This window comes from Cryptomeria japonica, chromosome 7, assembly GCF_030272615.1.
Source record: "Cryptomeria japonica chromosome 7, Sugi_1.0, whole genome shotgun sequence".
In the NCBI taxonomy this organism is placed as follows: Eukaryota; Viridiplantae; Streptophyta; class Pinopsida; order Cupressales; family Cupressaceae; genus Cryptomeria; species Cryptomeria japonica.
Window position 1 is genome coordinate 87,651,531 of NC_081411.1, and position 22,761 is coordinate 87,674,291.

Consider the following 22,761-nt stretch of genomic DNA (forward strand, 5'->3'; position numbering starts at 1 on the left):
CTCCCCCTCCCTCCCTCCCTTTTCATTCACATCTTTTCTACTGCCAATAGTGCTTACGGGGTACTGAAACAATTAGTTCACTACCCTGCCATTGCGAGCATGAGGGTGCTCTCACACCAAACACATTGTTGTTTATATTAATAGTGTCGATTTTTATTGTTTATATTCATATTGTTGATTACATATGCAAATATTAATTTAAATTTATAAAAGGGAAGCCACCAAATACAACGAATACACAATAATGAATTGAATACAAGGAGTTTTGTATGGTTAATTCAACATTTAAATTTTTTTATCAAATCATATTCCATGATTGCAATGTTTTATATCATATATTTTTGTTGTTTATATTCATATTGTTGATTACATATGCAAATATTAATTTAAATTTATAAAAGGGAAGCCACCAAATACAACGAATACACAATAATGAACTGAATACAAGGAGTTTTGTATGGTTAATTCAACATTTTAATTTTTTTATCAAATCATATTCCATGATTGCAATGTTTTATATCATATATTTTTGTTGTTTATATTCATATTGTTGATTACATATGCAAATATTCATTTAAATTTATAAAAGGACAACCACAAAATATAATGTATACAAAATGATGAACTCATTACACATTTATTGGATCGAATATCGATATTTATATATATAAAAAGGCATGTCTGCCAAGTCAATACAAGTATTAAAAAAATGTGGCATATGCCATGTCTAAATCGATATACTATAAAAATGTAGAATATATCTACATGTATTGGTCATTCTATGACCAAACCTAACACTATATGATCCTAAACTTGGTGTGGATCATCAAAATCAAGCCTCTTCGATGTAGTATGTGGCTCTATAGATGGCTGCAAAACCATAATTCAAAAGCCAAGTTAGAATTATTTTTTAGAAAATAGTTCACAATTAACAGCATAACTATATATTTAACTTTAATTCCTTGGCAATTGAAATGTAGATTTCCTCATCGGCTGATCTAGGAGCTAATGTCTTCACTCTCCTCTCCTTGTCACTCTTAGGATTTTTCTTGAAGACATACTTAAATGGATCCATGTTATGGCCATACCACGAAGGGTTCTATTGTAGATTAAATGTACAATTAATACAATGTACTAACATAAATATATCAAAAATACTTAAAAGCTATAATATAGAGAACAATGACATAACTGTGCCTGAGATGCTTCTCCAATGGACTGCGGATGGCTCACCATCGATGTAGAAACTATTGCTATTACCTATACAAAAAAAGTTCAAAGATTAAATACAATTAATATAATAATAAGTATAGAAGGTTAAAAAAAATTAATTTTACATATCAAACAAAAGTGTACCGGATCCTAAGATGCTTCTCCAGTGCAAGGAGGAGGGTTCACCATTGATGAAATAGGTATAAATATTTCTTGTATGAAAAAATTATAAGATTATAATATATCACAAGTTCACATGTATGCGTGCATATAATCATGAAATGAAGAAAATAAAGTAGAGATACATACCTCCGCCCTCTCTTGATCCATAGGCGAATCAGGTGCATTCAACAAATCCACAAAGCTTAATGACTGCTGTACATGCAAAATAGACAAAAAATACTCATCAATCTACAAACCCCAACTAATACTTGATTTCAACATTTTCAAACAATTTTACAACTAAAAATGTGTTAAATTACCTTCTTCCCACGTTTTGGCATCTTCGAGGAATTCATTTTCTTAGGACAAGCCCTAAACGTGGAGGGGTACCCTTAAAAAATAAAATTAACATTAGATATTAGTACAAATAATAAATTAAACATAATTTTAAAAATATAAAATGAAATGACTTGCATATTCCATCAAAATAATACATAAAAAGAGCTGTACAAAATATGATACCATATAGCCTTGTAGGCCAAAATCGATCACTGAGAGCGTGATGTCATCAATCTGGGACATTTCGTCCCCTATCAACGCCTACAAACTAGAAATTGGACCAAGCATTAAAGATAGTTAGTATATCTTGTATTTTTTTGAATTCAAAGTGTACTATTCTATTTTAACATGTTATGATATTTATACCTCAGGCATCAAAATTTCAACTATAGTAACTAGGGGAGGTGTATGGGATACCATTGTTGCATCCTGAAATGCATATTATTTGTCTCAATTGAAATCGATGTATAAATGGAAATTCATTTATGTAATTACAAATTTAAAGTGACTGATAAATAAAATGTTATGAATTCAAATCAACACACCTGTGTCTGTGGCTCATGGGAAAACACCATGTCCATCAACTCATATGTCAGCGCTAGATCCTCAACCATGTGAGCTTGACATCTACAACCTCAAATTGTGCATAGATGATATGAGGATCCATCTTCACTGGCTGCATCATCTATCCCTGAGCATATCCCCAAGCAACTGACACACATATGTTCGATGGGCTCTTTGTAGCCCTCTAATGGCTCATCATCCAATACAATAGGGTGTGCTAATGACATCCCATGTTGGATGATGGCACTGATCAATGTTGTGGCTGCCTAAAGAGTCTGTAGCTCCATCGACTCTTTCTGCTCTAATGGGACAGCCTGATGCACCTTGGGTTTGGGTGTTAGGGGGCATGGACTCTTTGTAAGTAATCTCCTACGGGCTCCAGGTCTATCCTGGGTAGAGACACCACCTCTACCATGAAACTCTCTCTTGTCAAAATAGTTTGGCCGCACATTGAGCACAAACTCACAATATATTTTTCTCAAAAAATATAATGGCATCCCGTAATTATTACAAGGTGGATCATCAAAGACCACCCACCACCTCTACCAAAAATGATTCTTCATCTGCACATTGGTACACCAATATATGGGAAACCTCTTTGCATTAAGAAGTAATGACTGACCAGTTTTGGGATCAACAAAAAGGGCACATATTTGTTGTTTAGTAATATCTTTGTTTTTTACTCCATCGTATGATAGCCTATTGGCATAGAATTGACGAAACCTATCCCTAAAGCTTCCCCATTTGGTAATTTCTATGGAAATAGCTATGGAACCACTAGCTAATGTTTTTAGGCTAGTGGCAAAGGATTGATGATGGTCAAGTTTAGAAGTTTTCAATTTAACAATCAGTCTATTGATTTTAGATGTATTTTGTCCTAACTGATTAATTAATTCTTCCTGCGTTTCAGGTGTGCGGTCAAAAGGAGGAATCGGGGGTTGTTCTTGTGTATTTTTAGGAGGTGCATTTGGTTGTTCTTGTGGGTTTTGAGGAGGTGCATTTGGTTGTTCTTGTGGGTTTTCAAGAGGTGCATTTGGTTGTTCTTGTTCTGGATTAGAAGAATCTGGTTTTGAAACAAAAAATGAAAAAACCTAATCAAAATTAATCAAATTAAATTCAAATTGTAAAACAAATTGCATAAACCGGAAAGAAAGACAAAAATAAACAAAAACTAGCCTTGATCCATAGCTTGGAGGACAAATCTAGCACCTCGTTCGCGGTTTAGGAGAGGAAATGGGGAAAAAACGAAGTTAAAAATGCGTTATTCATGGGTAAATGAGACCCTATTTTTTTTTGAAACTTTTTTTACCAGGCACCACGTATGCGGTTTTATTTGGAATATTAGCATGTACATGCTCATTTTCCTAGGTGTATCACATATGCACTCATTTTCCTAAAAGCAGTGCGTACGCGCTACCTTTGCTAGGCTCGGGAAGAACAAAGCTAAGCACGTACGCGAGAATTTTAAATTTTAAAACCGTGTACGCACTGCTTGTTTTTCCATTTTTTTTTGGGTGGTGTCCACTTTTCTAACCACCATCTTTGTGCACATGCCCTCTTATTCTTCAAAGATTTTAAACCTTTTTCATCTATGTGGTCTAACCTATTATGAGAGAGTATTGTTTTCTTAGTAGGAAGTTTAGCTTCCAATGAATTAGCATTATGCATCATTAAAGTTGTCTTAATAGACTTTTCAGAGGTTACATTACAACATATAGGTTGAACATTTAACTTATATAGTGTACCAATGTGATCACCCTTTGTCAATACAATGGAACCCCTAATCATCTTGCAACCACTAGATACAAATGTAACTTGTATTCTAGCATCATTTAGTTTACTTACAAAGAGAAGGTTTCTTGCCAGACCTGGTATATGAAGAACTCCAATGATCCCCTTCACTCTACCATCCTGGGAATTAAATTTTAATTCTACCTCTCCCTATAATCTCCAACTTAGAATCACTAGCCAAGTATACCTTTGCACCAGCATACGGTTCATACTTTGAGAACCACTCCTTGTGGGAGGTCATGTGAAAAGGTGTGCCAAAATATACTAACCAAGTATCATCTGAGGTAGGCATTGCCAGGGCTTCTACAAATGCATCTGCATCACTCTAAGAGGATTCAGTCTTAGAATACTTCATCTTCTTCTTATCCTCCTTGCAATCCTTTCGGATATGCCTTTTCTGCCCATAGTTCCAACACTTCACCTTTGACTTCTTTCCTAGAGATTTTCATCTCTTGAGACTTGGACTTGGAATTATTTCCTTTCTTCTTATCTTTGTCCTTTGGTCTTCCTCGAATAGAGAGTTCATGTTTTGTCACCTGAAAAGACTTCTTTCTCATTTCTTCTGACAAGAGTATTAACCACAGTATCTATCTTGAATTGGGTCATAGTACTACTGATAGCCATCACTAAGTGATCCCAAGAGTCAGGAAATGAACATAACAGTTGCATGAAATGTTCTTCTTCCAGAATGTTCACACCAACAAAGGGTAACTGTGCAAGAACCATGTTTAATGCATTCAAGTGGTCTTCCAATAGTGTTCTTGCATCCATATTCAGAGAGTGGAAACTTCTTCCTCAAAAAAATTTTATTCAGCAAGGACTTGCCTTGATAAATATCTCCCAACTTATTTTAGAGAAGATGTGTAGTTTTCTCCTCATGGAAATTTAATAGAACAAAATCAGCAAGACATAGCCTGATTATACCTCTTGCCTTCTGGCTGGATAATTCTCATCGCTCTTTCTTCATGCCTATAGGTTTATGTCCATACATATAAATCCAAAGGTCTCGATTGACCAACAAGTCTTCCATCTTGAGTTTCCATAGTTCAAAACTTGAACCATTAAATTTCTCCATGTCTATGCACCCTGAGGCTCTCGCCATCTTAACCTATAAAATAAACAAGTAGACACCCTACAAGACTCCCACTGAAAGAGAACTGACACAAAAAAACAACCCTACCCAAACAAGATAACAAAATTGGCCAAGCTCTGATACCACTTGTGAGGAAAGCATAGTGCGGAATCGCCATCCTAATATCAATTAACAGGGAAGATCATACAAGAATCAAGTTTAAAATTTTTACAGAATGTTAAGAATAACATGGACAAAACAAATAGAATCAACACAAAGACAAAACACCAAGAAATACGTGCGAAAACCCTTTAGGGAAAAAACCCACCAACAACAATTGAACACTTTATTTTTAGTAAATGAATTTACAATAAAGTTTTAGTCTGCAACTACAGGTATTCATTCTCAGATTCTTAAGAACTAGACACTACAATCAGCTCCCGATAATCAATTATCACATGATAGTTATCTAATGCCTTCATATACCAAATTGTTGACAGTTCATTTGAGCAACTGCACCAACAGTTTGAAGTCTAACCATCTACATCAGTTTGCATTCATGAGAATAACAATATCCCACATGCACTAGGAAGTTAGGTCAGTTTGTATTCATAGACACCGACAAGACCATCTTCAGTGTCCAAGTGTTTACTTTTTGGACTCTGGTTCGAGCGCACACCTGTAGTCAGTCTCTACTCCATTGGCCTATCAGGATAACCTTCAACAGGTAGACCCGATCTCCTGATGACCCTAAGATGATTCCATCAAGCCATCGATAATTTGCTTCCATAGTTTTTCTGATCCCTGATATTACAAAATTTGATCAAGGTAGATCCATCGAGTAGTCAGTATAGCATTCAAAAAACTCCTTTGATAGCCGATGACATTTCCATCGTCCGATCTTCCTTGATCTGCTCAATCTCTATCTTAGTTGAGTTACTTTCTCTTTTGCCATGGTTTTATTCCTTGGTACATCTATGTATGCAGTTGGGTGCCACCTGACCTGCCACTGGACTACCACCTCATCAGTCGCTATGTTGCAGGGGATAACCAGTGAGTATCTGCATCATGCGGTATAGAAACAATCATTTGATCATCTCGAACTTGCTCACCCGTTAACTCATTTGAGCTTCTATCTTGTTGGGCCCACCATGGTCACCAAGTCATGGGGGATAACCTCTGTCCATCTTCATCATGTGGTATAGCGACAATCATTTGATCATCCTAGAATTTCTCACCCATAATTGCCAAGTCATGAGGATTATCTAACAATCATCTTCCCATTGTGGTATAGTGACAACCTTTGAATCATCTATGATCACCATCCAAACACAAGTCAAGTTACTTCGATGCACATTTCCAACAATTTTCATTAAGAACATTGATTTGTAGCTTGGTGCAGAAGTTGTAGATCCTTTGGGTTGTAGCCCATAAAGTCAAGGGTTGGTTCTCTAAAGTCAGGGGTGAGTGCTCATTGGGTTATTGCCCTAAATTTTATAATAGTTTGATTGTGTGTCCGGACTAGAGCTATAGACTTTAGAAACATTTCTCACCGACGTTTTTCCCATCTTGATTTTTCCTTGTCTATGCCGGTGTTATATGATATTCCCTATGTGATTTCTCTTGTGTAGATCTCCACATTAACTGGCAAGTCTACATTGTGTTAGATCTATTAACCGATATGCTTACATAAGATAGATAGATAGAAAATTTTGAGAACCATTGATTCACCCCCTCTCATTGGTGCATTGTGTCTAACAAGTATATGTTGATCAACTCATGATATGCTGATTTGAAAGGTTTTTTGTTGGGTTGAGTCATATTTGCAAGATAAAGATGACAACACCTAAGGTGGAAACATCTGCATGTTTTTATTGTTACCACAAAAAGAGAATCAATATTTTTTAGAGGGATGAAATGGATAAGGATAATTTTTTTTGAGCTATAAACGAGATGATCAAGGACCTATCTATTAGGACCCAAAGGCAAATGAGAGGGGTGGTGAATCAGTTGTGTATTAATTTCAACCCAATTATAACTTAATCAAACTTGATACTTAATACCGGTAAACCAAACTTAATGTCAGTTAGAAAATTAATAGTTAATATCGATACCGGTTAAGTTTAATGCATGAAATAGAAAGAGAAAAAACATCAACAACATATAACATAGAGATTTGTATGTGGAAAACCTATAAGGGAAAAAACCATGGTGGGAAGCCTTACCCACAATCAGATGATACTACTGCAAATAGTATGTGTGTACAAATGGAGTCTGCACATGTAGAAAGGTGAGCTACCTAAAGCTCACTCCTTAATCTCTGATAATCTCCTTCAAACCTTCCTTGAATCTTCAAATGATGTCTGCGTGAGTAGCTCTACTTATATTCACATTTACCAAATATCACAACCTTACCATACCATATTACATACCATATCTTACTCTAACAAATGAGATCTTACATAGATACCAAAACCTAGGACCAAATGTGTAGGTCGGCTCACGAAGAATATTACAATTAAATCAATTACAAATAAGTCTATATGCCATACATCATGTTGGCTTAATGTAATTACAATAATAACCAATCAATTAATCATCTTCATAACGTGTCATGCTGATTTGGAATAGATAATGCATGTCGCTCCATAACCTAGACTAATTTGCCGGTAACAACAAATATGTCAAGCTGATTAGACCAATAACAACAATACCAAAACTAAGTGTCCAAACCATGTCTTCAACATAACCAAGTGATCTCTAGATGATAACAAGTCATTATCAATGCCGGTGAACAATATAACCTGTCAGTGAACCAAATACCGGTGACTGTGCACAAGTCACTTAACTTGCCGGTGAACATAATCAAAGATCTCCAGAAGGATAAGTGTTGAAAGATGTTGACATCAATGAAAACACCAATGCAACACATCCATAATACCAACAATGTCCCCCTTTGGAATTGATGGAAACACAAGATGGAAAAACCATCTAAGTGGCAAAGCAGAAATGCCAAAAACCAAAAACCAACAATCTCCGAAGTAGATCACTACCTGAAATTATAATACAAATGTAGAGAGTAAAAATCTCTCCCCAATTGAATAATCTCTCCCCAAAGGATAATTTGTTCTCCCCAAAGGATAATGTGCTTTTCCATAGATATCTCTCCCCCTTAGAAATTAAATGCCAAAGCAATACAAATACCAGATACAAACAATTACAATAACCAACTATTATAACCAACTACTCCCCCTGAGAAGTATCTCTCCTCCATCAAAGCTGGAAAAAATTTTCCTCTGTTATTTCTGTTGGTTTGATGCCAAGCATTAACTGTCCAAGTCTCTACCGGTGAGGGTATAACCCCAAGTTGCTCTTTGAGATATTCAAAAGTTTCCTTAGGCAAAGGCTTAGTAAAGATAACTACAATCTGCTCTTTAGTATTCACATAAACCAATATCACTTCTTTTGCTTCAACATTTTCTTTTAGAAAATTATATTTGATAGAAACATGTTTAGTTTTAGAGTGGAATACCAAATTCTTAGATATATCAATTGTTGCTAAATTGTCATAGTAAATGATTATAGGTTCTTTGAATTTTACCTTTATGTCCTTCAACATTTTCTTAATCCATTATACTTGGGTACAACTAGTTGTTGCTATAACATATTTTGATTCTATTGTTGATTATGATGTACAACTCTATTTCTTGCTCAACTATGAAATCAATCTACTACCAGGAAAGAATTCCCCATTGGTGATTCTCTTTCTGTCATTTGCATCTCCTACCCAATTAGCATCAATGTATGCACATAAATCAAAATTTTCATCTTTAGGATACCATAAACCAAGATTTGTTGTGCTTTGTAAATACCAAAAAATCCTTTTCATGACTGATTCATGATTTTCTCTAGGATTACTCTGAAACCTTGAAACTATACATACTGCATTCATTATATCAGATTTTGTTTGTGTCAAATACAGTAAACCTCCAATCATATATTTGTATCTTGTTAGATTAATAGGAGTCAAATCATCCTTCAATGATAGTTTATCAGTTGTAGTCATAAGAGTGCTTACTGGTTTAGAGTTTTCCATACCAAGTTTCTTTAATAGTTCCTTCTAGTACTATGTCTGACATATGAATATACCTTTATTAGTTAGTGAAATTTGCAATCCTAAAAAGAATTTTATCTCCCCAATCATAGACATTTCAAATTCTTCCCACGTCTTATTAAAAAAGTCTTTACACAATCCATCTTCTCCTCCAAAAATGATGTCATCAACAAAAACTTAAATAACCAAGATGTCTTCATTAGTCACTTTGAAGTTGTTGTCAACATTACCTTTAGTGTAACAAAGCTTCAAAAGATATTTGTACAATCTAGCATACCAAGATCTACAAGCTTGCTTCAATCCATATAAAGCTTTCCTTAATCTACAAACCATATCTTTATCTTTTGTCAATGAAAATCCATCAGGTTGTTCAATGCAAACTTCTTCAAGATCACCATTCAGAAATGCACATTTAACATCCATTTGATATACTTTATAGTTTTTGTATGCTGCAAATGCAAGAAATAGTTTGGCTACTTTAATTCTAGCTACCGGTGCAAAGGTTTCATTGTAATCAATTCCCTCTTTCTGTGAATATCCCTTACACACTAATCTTGCTTTGTTTCTGATTACCTTACCATCTTCATTAAGTTTAATTTTGAATACCCATTTAGTTCCATTTACAATTTTATCTTTAGGCCAGGGAACCAATGTCCCTGTATTGTTCTTTTCAATTTGTTCTAATTCATCTTCAATAGCTTTAATCCAATGTTTATGTTCACATGCCTCAATAACAAATGCTGGTTCAATTTGAGAAATTAAACATACCTCTTCATTTTCCAGTCTTCCTCTTGTCATAACTCCTTGATACTTATTCCCAATTATTTGACTTTAAGAGTGATTCAGTCTTACATACTTGGGTTTGTTTACTTGTTGATGTTCTTCAGTCATTGTGGAATTCCCTGATGATGTTGATGTGAATGGATCTATATTATGTGTCATTGTATGTTGGTATTTTGGATATGTTGATATGGTTTTTCATTGATTTCAACACTTATCAACATTGGTCAACCTATTAGCACTTGGAGAATTGGTTATGTTCACCAACAAGCAAGTGACTTATGCACAGTCACCAACATTTGGTTTGCTGGCATTAAGCATTAAGTTTGGTTAAGTTAATTTTGGTTTGAATTCATTAGACAACTGATTCACACCCCTCTTAGTTGCCTCTGAGACCTAACAATTGGTATCAGAGCCTAGTCCTTGTTTTGTAGAAGTTTAACAGCTTGAGGAGATTCAATGTCTTCAAACTATTTTAGGAAGGACAATCGTAAACTTGATGGAACCAACTATGGCATATGAAAGATCAGGATGGAGACACATCTGAATTGCATTGGAAAGGACATCTGGGAGGTTACAAAGAATGGTTATATTGTCCCTACTCATGGTCAGCCTAATCCACCAAATCTAGCCAAAGATGAAGAAAATAACTAAAAAGCAAGAGAAGCACTTTTGAGCATATTATCAGATCAGCAAATCATGGGATTATCAGATAGGTCTACTGCTAAAGCTATCTGGGACCATTTGGAAACATTGAATGAAAATCTGAAAAATGGAAGAAGATGAAAGGATTTCTATTTTTATGGAAAGAGTAAATGAAATTGTTTTGGGTATTAAATGTTGTGGAGGAACCTTAAGTGAAGATGAAATTGTTTCAAAAGTTTTAAGAGGATTACCACCGGCATACAAAATGAAAGTTACTGCTATAAATGAGTTAAGGACAATGCCTAATACATCAGTAACTAGAGATACATTGATTGGAAAACTTTCAACTTTTGAAATTGAGGAATTTGGTCTTGTTGCTACTATAAAGACAGATTTAGCTTATAAGGAATCAACATCATTCACATCATCATCATCATCATCATCATCATCATTTGACAAATCTTATTGGAAAGCCTTTTATGCAAGATAATTTGAAGAAAGCAGGAGAGAAAATGAAGAACTTGAAGAACTTGAAGCACTATTTGCAAGGCAAATGCCTAAAGGTCCATTTGGAAGTAAGTATGAAGGTAAAAAACCCTCCAAATGTTTTAACTACAATAAGATTGGTCATATGGCATTAAGGTGTCCTGATAGACATGCAAGATTGAAAGAAGAAGATAGAAGAACATACAAGCCTAACCCTAAATATCAGAGATATAGATTTAAGAAGAATAGAGACAAATCTTGTTATCTTGCTGATGAAGGAGTCACTGATGATTCTGATGAGGATCTGATAGACAGTGGATGGGTCTTTGTTGCTATAATAGAAGATCAATCAACACCCACTATTCAACCAGTAGAAAAAGCCCTAGCAGCTAAAATTGAGGATAAGGATGAATGGATCATTGATTCAGGATGTTCACATCATATGACTGGTGATAAAAGTAAATTCTTGACTTTTCAGAAATATAATGGAGGTCTAGTAAGATTTGGAAATGATAAATCTTGTTTGATCAAAGGAACAGGTACAATATCTCTTGATGGTAAGCACAATACTAATAATGTTTACTATGTTGAAGGTTTAAAGCATAATCTTTTGAGTGTTGGTCAATTAGTTGAAAAAAGATTTCAGTTACAATTCAAGAATGGTAAATGCAAAATCATGAACAAAACTGGTTTGGAAATTGCAATTGGTAATCAGACTAGAGGTAATATCTTTCATTTGAACAATAGTGAAAAGACATGCTTGATTGCACATATTGATGAAAGTTGGTTATGGTATAAGAGACTCTCTCATGTAAATTTTGATTGCATTGTGAAAATTAGTACAAATAAAGTAGTAAGGGACTTGCCTAGAATTGTCAAACCTCACAATCCGGTATGTAAGAAATGCCAATTTGGAAAGAAAGTTAGAGAATCTTTTAAGAGTATTCCAAAAAAATCCAATAATGCTCTTGACTTAATTCATACTGATTTATGTGGTCCATCTAGAACTAGAAGCTTACAAGGAGATAGATATTTCATGCTAATCATTGATGACTATTCTAGAATGTGTTGGGTTACTTTTCTCAGAGAGAAATCAGAAGCACTTGGGAAACTCAAGCTATTCAAGGTGATGGTAGAGAATGAATCTGGTGAGAAAATCAAATGTCTGAGATCAGATCAAGGAGGTGAATTCACATCTAAGGAATTTAATACATTATGTAAAAATGGGATCAGAAGATAGTTATCAGCACCCCAGACACCCCAACAGAATGGAGTTGTAGAAAGGAAAAACAAAACTATCTTAGATGCAACTAGAAGTATGTTATTAGAAGAAAATCTACCTCATGTATATTGGAGAGAGGCAGTAAGTATAGTAGTCTACATATTCAACAAAGTTCACATCAAAGTTGAAACTGGTAAGACCCCTCATGAATTATGGTTTGGTATTACTCCTACTCTTAAATATTTTAGAATATTTGGAAGTAAATGCTATATTAGAAGAGATGAGTATATTGGAAAATTTGATCCTAGAAGTGATGAAGGAATATTTCTTGGTTATTCATCTACGACCAAAGCATATAATTGTTTTAAGAGGAGATTGCAGAAAATTGTTGAGAGTACAAATGTAAAAATTGATGAACAATTTAGAGGAACTTCAAGGTATATAGACTCTGAACCAACAATAGAGATACTGATAAAACAACCTACAATGAACACACCGGTATAGAATGAAGACCTAGTTACACAGATATCATCTCAAAATTCCACAGTAATTGAAGAACAACAACAAACAAAGACACCTCGGTATGTAAGATTGAACCACTCTGAAGATTAGATAATTGGGAACAAGCATCAAGTAGTTATGACTAGAGTAAGACTGGCAAATGAAGAGGTATGTCTTATTTCTCAAATTGAACCAACATCAGTTAATGAGGCATGTGGAGATAAACATTGGATTAAGGCTATTTAAGAAAAATCAGAACAAATTGAAAAGAATAACACACGGACATTAGTTCCCCACCCTAAAGACAAAAATGTAATTGGAACAAAATGGGTATTCAAAAACAAACTTAATGAAGATGGTAAGGTAATAAGAAATAAAGAAAGACTAGTGTGTAAGGGATATTCACAGAAAGAAGGAATTGATTATAATGAAACCTTTACACTAGTAGCTAGAATTGAGGCAGTCAGATCATTCTTGGCCTTTGCAGCACACAAGAACTACAAAGTATATCAAATGGATATTAAATGTGCATTTCTAAATGGAGATATTGAAGAAGAAGTTTATATTGAACAACCTGATGGATTTTCTTTAACAAATAACAAAAGATATGGTTTGTAGGTTAAGGAAAGCTTTGTATGGATTGAAGCAAGCTCCAAGAGCTTGGTATTCTAGATTAGATAAATATCTTTTGAAGATTGTTTTTTCTAAAGGTAATGCTGACAACCTATACTATAAAGTGACTAATGATGACATCTTGGTTATAGAAGTTTTTGTTGATGATATAATATTTGGAGGAGAAGATGGATTATGTGAAGAATTTTTTATTAAAATGCAACAAGAATTTGAAATGTCTATGATTGGAGAGATAAAATTCTTTTTAGGATTGTAGATTTCACAGACTAATAAAGGTATATTCTTGAGTCAATCTAAGTACTTGAAGGAGTTACTAAAGAAATTTGGCATGGAAAACTCTAAACCGGTAAGCACACTTATAACTACAACTGACAAATTATCACTAGGGGATGAATCAACACCTGTTAATCTGACTAGGTACAAGTCTATGGTAGGAGGTCTACTGTATTTGACACAAACAAGACCTGATATTATGAATGCAGTATGTATTGTTTCAAGATTTCAGAGTAATCCTAAAGAAAATCATGAATCAACAGTAAAAAGGACTTTTTGGTACTTACAAGGCACTACAAATATTGTCTTATGGTATCCTCACTAATACATTTAGCCAAAAATTCTGACGGAGGTTTCCGATGGAGAAGGTATTTTGTGATCAAATTTGATTTTTTTTTGAAAAAATGCCTGATTTCATCGGAATTCCGATGATAATCCAATGACATTAGGGTTTTTTTGAAAAAGTGCCAGTGTTCGTCGGAATTTCGACGAACGCATGCATTACTTAAAAAAAAAGAAAAGACCAAAATCCTACCTCTTTACAAAATCCTGCCTATCTCATTCATCCCGCCTCTGTAGCGATCATTGGTGACAAACACGGTAGGAGTGGGGAACTGGGGAACGAAGTGCCATGGGCACAAAGTGCCAACCGTTGGCACATAACCAGCGAGGACGACCGCAAATGAGCCCAAAATGGGTTGTGTAAACAGCGACACCCGGGCCTCCATCAATAGCAATAAGAGCTACGGACGGAGGAGGAAGTCATCTTTGAGAAATATTTATGGATGTGAGTGCTCTTGAGGACTGGTATTTTTGTAGTGAAATTTTCTTGAACTTGTGCTACAGTTGTATCAACAAAATTCCTTGCTAGTTAGGGTATTAGAACAGATTAATCAAGATAATTTTCAGTTCATTTTCATTACATTAATATGGTCAGAAAATAAATCTACATCCTGATACAAGATTGTAATCTCCTCCCCCATCACCCCCATTTCTCCCCATGTAATACAGAGAATCCAGTCAGAGAGGTACATTATATTATATATCTCATCAAGATGAGTATTAGTCATTCTTGTTTAGGTATGGAAATCTTTTGCGAGAGGAAATATTGTGGATATGATTGACAAAGAAATAGTAGAAAGCATATCCAATGAGTAAGTTTTAAGATGCATTCATGTGGGCCTTTTATGTGCACAAGTAGATGCATTAATTCGGCCGTCAATGATTGATGTACATGTAATGCTTTTAAACTCTCCAACCTCTACAATTATAGGCACAAATTCAACTACTTCACCAATCACTCATTCAATCCATCCATCTATTAATGATGAAACTGTAATAGATTTAATTCCTAGATAATCTTGTTTATTCTTTGCACATTAGAACAATAATAAATTCAATATCAAGTAGGTAGTGTTTTTTACAATTTTAATTATGTAATACTTTATCATTATATATCAGTGAGTCATATGAACTCACACTTCATGATTAGTATGTAATATCTCCAGTTAGAATATATTAAGTAATATTTCACTAAATTTCTCACCTCAAAAATTTCTCCACCTTAATGATAGTTAATGTTAAGGATTGAATGAAACAAACTCTTGTTCATGGATCACCTTCTTAGCCTCCTATGGAAGTCATTCTTTGTGTGGTCTACCATGACCATAATCAGGGTCTTAATAAATGCATTAGATACTCTCTATTATCAATAAGAGAGTTATCATAATATAGTCATGGCGAGTGGTTACAAGTTAGATTAGTGGGTCTATAGTTCCCACTTGGTTTGTACTTAGAAACATTATCATTTCTTAGTTGTATGGAAACTACAGATTCATGCATCTAGCCAACAATACACAGTAGCTATTATATGATTCCACTAATGAGAAAAGCCTAGTCAATCTTATAGTTTGTGGAATTAGTCATGTCCCTCATATAGAATATCTATATATGGAGTATTCTTGCCTATAGATTACCTATTATTTTGCTTAATAATGTGATTATTTCACATACATCATAAAAGTGCCCTTCTAATATGTTTGTGCATCAATCTTGAAACCATATTTTTATTAACCAACCAATGATAAGAATTATCTTAAACATGCCTCGATATTTGAATCCCACTAGCTTTGATAATCAACCATAATAACCTTAACAATGCATCGACGGCAACAATGCCTAATAAATCATCAATTGTCTTAGGTGAATCTAGCCAAAGCCAACCCATCAAATCCACTAATCTCCCTTGCATCCCAATCATAAAATTTTATGGTTGTTGGAACAAGCTTGGGAGATTTAGTTCTTCCTTTGCAAATCAACATACCCTATTTTGGTTTCCCAAATATTTACTAAATAAATTTGAAGATAAATTGGGAAGAGAATCCATCATATAGATATTTCTTTTCAACATCCTTAGAGGACATTGTTTTGTCTATCATTTATTATAATAGCTAATACCCAATTTTTTTATAAGATAACAAGCAAAACCTCCTCTTCACAAACTATGTTTTCCTTAATAATCCAAGATAAAAAAAGGAACCCACATAAAAATTACTTACTCCCTACCATGAAGGCAAAAGAACATCCAATTTAAAGATATATGTACCAAAAGGAAAGAAATATCACCTCAAAATCTTTGTTGAACTTATACATTGAATCTATACACACGAGAATCCCCTTAATAACTCTCTCACAACTTTCAATGCTAGAAGAATGAGTGTTTTCACAAGACTTTCATACTATGATATTTATATCAAGATTCACTTGCATAGTTTTAGAGCCAAGCTGACCCATTCTCATGAGTAGTTCTTATGAACCCCTCATAAGAATGGATCACTTAGTACTCATTTCATCAAAGTGATGCTCATAGTATTATTGAAAAATTGTATTAATGTTCCAAATTTTGTGGATATTTAGGAGACACAAATAAAATATAAATGTAATCATTCCATATTTTTGTAGAAGATATTGGAATGAGACTAATAAGAAGAGTAGTAAACATGAGTCACAATGAGCACTTTAGAATAAATCTAAACATTATAAGGAAGAGTAGCTTGGAAAAATAGAAGCATAATTTATTTTCCAATATGCAAGATTATTACTTGGGAAAGAATCTTGAAAGAGGATTGAAAAGATTCCTTGAGCTAACATTGTCTCACTTATCCAAAATTATGAGGAAGGATTCATTAATGAAATGGTCATTAACAAGATGGAGAGAATAATAATTTAGCTTGGCCATGACACAAAGTCTTAGAATAGATGCCAACCTTGGTGAATGGAATGAAAATCGCAAACAATTAATGAGTGGTGAGACAAGTATAGGCATCTATAAATTTGTTTTGAATATATATAAAATAAAGAAAAAATGGGACTAAAACCAAGGGAAATGCACATGGAAAGGATATGATGAAAATCAAAATAAATAGTTTGAAGATAATTAGTTACCTAAAGGATATTCCACTTGATTATTTAGTATATCATATCTATTTTGACAAATTTTGAAACAATTAGAGGTACCTTTTACTTCTGTAGATGAGGCATTCATTCATGTTGATGAGGTAACCTCCATCCCAAACCACCTATTTCACTCTTCTTCCTTTGTGTACCTCTTTTATTCTTCCATTACCTCTTTTCTTACCTAGATTCAATCCAAAACATAGTGTATATAGCATCAAAAATATTCCATATTTGATTAATATTATCCACAACATATCGAAAAGACAAATACCACACTTACTGTGTCATCAACCAAAAATAATTTACTTAAATATTGAAAGAGTTCAATAATGGAGAAACATCCATGCGGTGCTGTACACATGTCCTTGAAGGTTCAAGAAATACTTATCCTCTATTGGTCCAAACTTTAAATCACTTTCCATGCATGAAAATAATTGCAACCATACACAATTTCCCACCCAATAGATTCTCTCAAACTAGTTTACTATCTTAACATAGGGTCAAGGAAAAGTGGGCCAAAATAGGAATCCAAGTGTCTTAAAAGCCTTCAAGACCATAGTGGTGAGGATTGAATTTCTTTCTTTAGTGGTATCTTTCTGTAGATTAATTAGTTGGGGATTGTATTAGGACCTTTTCCTAATTAAAAAAAAAATATAAAGATTACATCCCTAAATATTGCATTCATAATAGAATAAATTTCTGCAATATTGAGACTATATTCATAATAGATTTATAATGATGAATAAAGAAATATTTAAGATTATCAAAATATTGATGTTTTCTTTCTCCCAACCGTCATTGGATATTGGGTGATTTTTGAGGCATTATGTCAAATAGTTCGTGTGCCTTATCTAAGCTTACATATTTTGCATGCATGTGTACCTAGGCAGTTGCACTACAACATCTATACTCACTAATCACATTTGGTTGGAAGTTTCTAAATCCATTTCAAACACATCTTGTGCATATCCTACAATTTATGCTAACGGTGATTGTCTTTAATGGCTTCATTGTGTGCATAATTGATTCCTTTTGTCTTCCAAATTCACCTGCACCAACTTGAATTCTCCTTCAATGCTTGATTTCCTGTTCACTTAGAATTGAATTGATTTTATAACTAAGAGATCACTTGATTTTATATGTCCTGAAAGCATTTTATCCTGATGGCTTTAAATTAAAGTACTTTCTCTTCTATCTAGTATTGGTGGAGTAGATCCTTTTATGATATGTAAGTTGAGAATATTTTATGAAAGGTCCCTAAATGAATACACTTTAAATTGATTTTAATATACCTTGAAGTGTGCAATATGGAAGGTTTGTATTCTTAATCTCTTGCCCATTTCTTAATTTAAAAGATGATATCTTTATTAACTTGATTTCTCCTTCAATTCTTGACGAATGCTTGATTGCACGTTCACTTGGAATTGAATTGATTTTATAATTAAGAGATCACTTGAATTGTAGGTAAACCCCTTCAAATGACAGGGTAGGATTCCTTTTATACCTAATATATGTCTTGAAAGCATTTTATTGTGATGGCTTTAAATTAAAGTACTTTCTCTTCTATCTGGTATTGGTGGAGCAGAGGTTGCATTGCATCACCCTAGGATACATATTTCTGCAGATACAACACAAGTTAAATGTATCCCAGGTCGATGCAAAGCAACCTCTACTCTAGAGATCACCAAAAAATAGAGAAAAAACTTTAATTTAATGCCATCAGGATAAAAGTCTTTAATCAAGACAGATAAAATTTGAGTTTGATTGTCATCATTTACTTTGCCAAATTCTTCACACGTAACTCCTGAATCAATTTCCTACTCACAAGAATTTTATTATGTCTCAAATATAGGGAAACATAAGGCTTCAAATAGTAAACTTGAACATGCAACTAAATCCATTGACTAACCAGAAGAACAAAATTAAGAAATGGTTTGATCATCTGAGAGATGTTGTAGACTTGTAACTCACTAGCTAAGTTTTTGCGGGTAAGAATTTTTTTTGTTTTGGTTATGGTTGTGGTGTTTATAGGGAGACATTTACAAATTTATATCTATTTTCACTATTTAATGGTTTATGGGTTTGTAATGGCAATTTAATGTACTTTCATATTTTTGTATATATTCTTTGTAATAGCCTATTATATTGATTTGTTCTATTATGCATAATGGTGTGGGTCAGACGGCTTGGCCGTTGGTGCATGAAAGCATTGAATGAGTTCTACTTTTAAAAATTACATGAAACATTTTTAATTTATTTGATTCAGTGTTATTAGCAAAAAATGATTATCAGTGATGTTTCTTTTCTCCAAGAATTGTCTAGGATCTTTCCATTAGATAATATGTAACATCGAATGACTAAATCTTTTCATTACAAATGCTTATTTTATTTAGTTATTATCTGAGCATGAATTAAAATTTATATCTGTACCAAAGTAGAACATACAAGTTCAAGAGTCATGTGAAAGCAAATTTCCTAAAATAAAGCAAGCAATCATTATCTTGAATGACATGGAAACAACCTCATCAGCTGCCTAGAAGAGAGCAGTTGGAGAATGGTAGAGGAAAGTGTTTAAGGGTGATAAATAGATAGATAGTATGCAATACAAACAAACAATGTCGGGAGTGTTTGATGTGACGTCTCTAATTTATGTCCGAAGGGTCTAACTAGTTTTGGAGTTCCTACGAAACCTATTGGGCCACGCTTGGAGGAAATCAATGTGTTCATGCAAGGAGCACCTTTTTTCTATTATGAGAATGATACTTTTGCACTGAGGGATATTTGGAAGTCAATATCCAAAAATTTCTATAGTGTGGAACAAGAGTTGGCGGACTCAAAGTATAATTGTCAGCTTTCAGAAGACAAAGAGGTTATGTACACAATCTCCCAATAGAAGAGCGATTTCAAGAATTACGTCTCCCCCCCATGACTATTCAGGAAGCACTTCCTCAAACAAAGGACTATTGGCCTCCATGGGATCAAAGAAAAATATTAAAGCATAGACTCTAGATGATGTGGTGGTGTCCTTCGTGAAGAACTCTACACTATAATTGAAAATTCACGAGGGAAACTGCAAGATAGTGAAGAGAAATATAATCTTGAAAAGTGGGAAGAATGGATCTTGGTTTAGGTGGGGCCAAGTCAGGTGGCTCCTCTAGAGGTTGACGAGATAGAAATCATATTAGGATTTGGAAAAGATCACTCTCGTCGAACTTTGTGTGCGAGTGATTGATTGCGGTGTTTGGGTAATGCATTCCAAATAGATACAGTTGCATGCAATCAAGACATTAGCCATTTGGAATGCATTACCCAAACATCACAATCAATCACTCGCACACAAAGTTCCACGAGTGTGATCTTTTTCAAATCCTAATATGATTTCTATCTCATCAACCTCTAGAGGAGCCACCTGACTTGGCCCCACCCAAACCAAGATCCATTCTTCCCACTTTTCAAGATTGTATTTCTCTTCACTATCTTGCAGTTTCCCTCATGAATTTTCAATTATATTGTAGAGTTCTTCATGGAGGAAACCACCACATCATGTAGAGTCTATGCTTTATTTTTTTTCTTTGATCCCATGGAAGCCAATAGTCCTTTGTTTGAGGAAGTGCTTCCTAAATAGTCATGGGGGGGAGAGGTAATTCTTGTGGTCACTCTTCTATTGGGAGATTATGTACATAACCTTTTGGTCTTCTGAAAGCTGACAATTATACTTCAAGTCCGCCAACTCTTATTCCACACTATAGAAATTTTTGGATATTGACTTCCAAATATCCCTAGGTTCAAAAGTATCATTCTCATAATAGAAAAAAGGTGCTCCTTGCATGAACACATTGATTTCCTCCAAGCGTGGCCCAATAGGTTTTGCAGGAACTCCAAAACTAGTTAGACCCTCTGAACATAAATTAGAGACGTCACATCAGACACTCCAGACATTGTTTATTTGTATTGCATACTATCTATCTATTTATCACCCTTAAACACTTTCCTTTGTCATTCTCCAATTGCTCTCTTCTAGGCAGCTGATGAGCTTGTTTCCATGTCATTCAAGATAATGCCTGCTTGCTTTCTTTTAGGAAATTTGCATGCAAGAGACTATTCAACTTGTATGTTCTACTTCCGTACAGATATAAATTTTAATTCACACTGAGATAATAATAAAATTAAATAAGCAATTGTAAAGAAAAAATTTAGTCATTCGATGTTACATATTATCTGACGGAAAGGTCCTAGACAATTCTTGGAGAAAGGAAACATCATTGATAATCATTTTTTGCAAATAACACTGAATCAAATAAATTAAAAATGTTTCATGTAATTTTTAAAAGTAGAACTCGTTCAATGCTCTCATGCACCGACGGCAAAGCTGTTCGACCCACATCATCTCTCGTTGTCAGAATTTCGACGATCACTAATGAAATGACCAACAAGGATGCTGTGCATCCGACAACACTCCTCTATCAGAATTTTATAATTTGGTGTCGGAATTCCGATGACAACCCAAGATGGAGATGATATTCATTTGCGGAATGAGCATGCATGGTGGCCGTCGAAAAGGTTGGAGGTAATGTCAAAATTGCGACGACCACAAGGATAGTCGGAACTTCCGACATAAAGTTTTTGATGGCCTTTTTTGTTGGTAGTGTGATGAAATGTGGTTGGAATTCTGACGATTGGCCGTCAAAATTTTGACCCAAATGTACTAGTGCCTAGAGATGAAAACTTTGAATTATGTGCATACATAGATGCAAATTGGGCAAGAGATGTAGATGATAGAAAAAGCACCACCGGTGGAGCATTTTGCCTTGGAAGCAGATTAATTTCTTGGTTGAGTAAGAAACAAAGTTACGCATCTCTATCAATAGCTGAATCAGAATTTGTTGCAGCAACAAATAATTCCACACATGTATTATGGCTTAAGAAAATGTTTAAGGACATAAAGGTAAAATGAAAGGAACCTATAACTATCTATTGTGATAATACAACAATAATTGATATATCTAAGAATCTAGTACTACATTCAAAAACTAAACATGTTTCTATCAAATTGAATTTTCTGAAAGAGAATGTTGAAGCAAAATAAGTAAAATTAGTTTATGTGAATACTAAAGAACAAATTGCAGATATTTTTACTAAGCCTTTGCGTAAGGAGACTTTTGAATATCTCAGAGATCAGCTTGGGGTTATACCCCCACCGGTAGAGACTTAGATAGTTGATGTTTGACATCAACCGACATAACTAATGGATAAATCTTTTATTTCCAGCTTTGATGAGGAGAGTTACTTACAAGGGGGAGTAGTTGGTATTTTGTATTTGAACCTAGTTTTTGTATTGCTTTGGCAATTGATGTCAAAAAGGGAGAGATTGATATGGAAAAACACATGGAAAACACATGTTATTCCTAGGGGGAGAGACTTTATCCCTTAGGGAGAGATATTATGATTTCTGGTTATGATCTCTTTTGGGAGATTATTGGTTTTTGGTATTTGGCATTTCTGTTTTGGCAC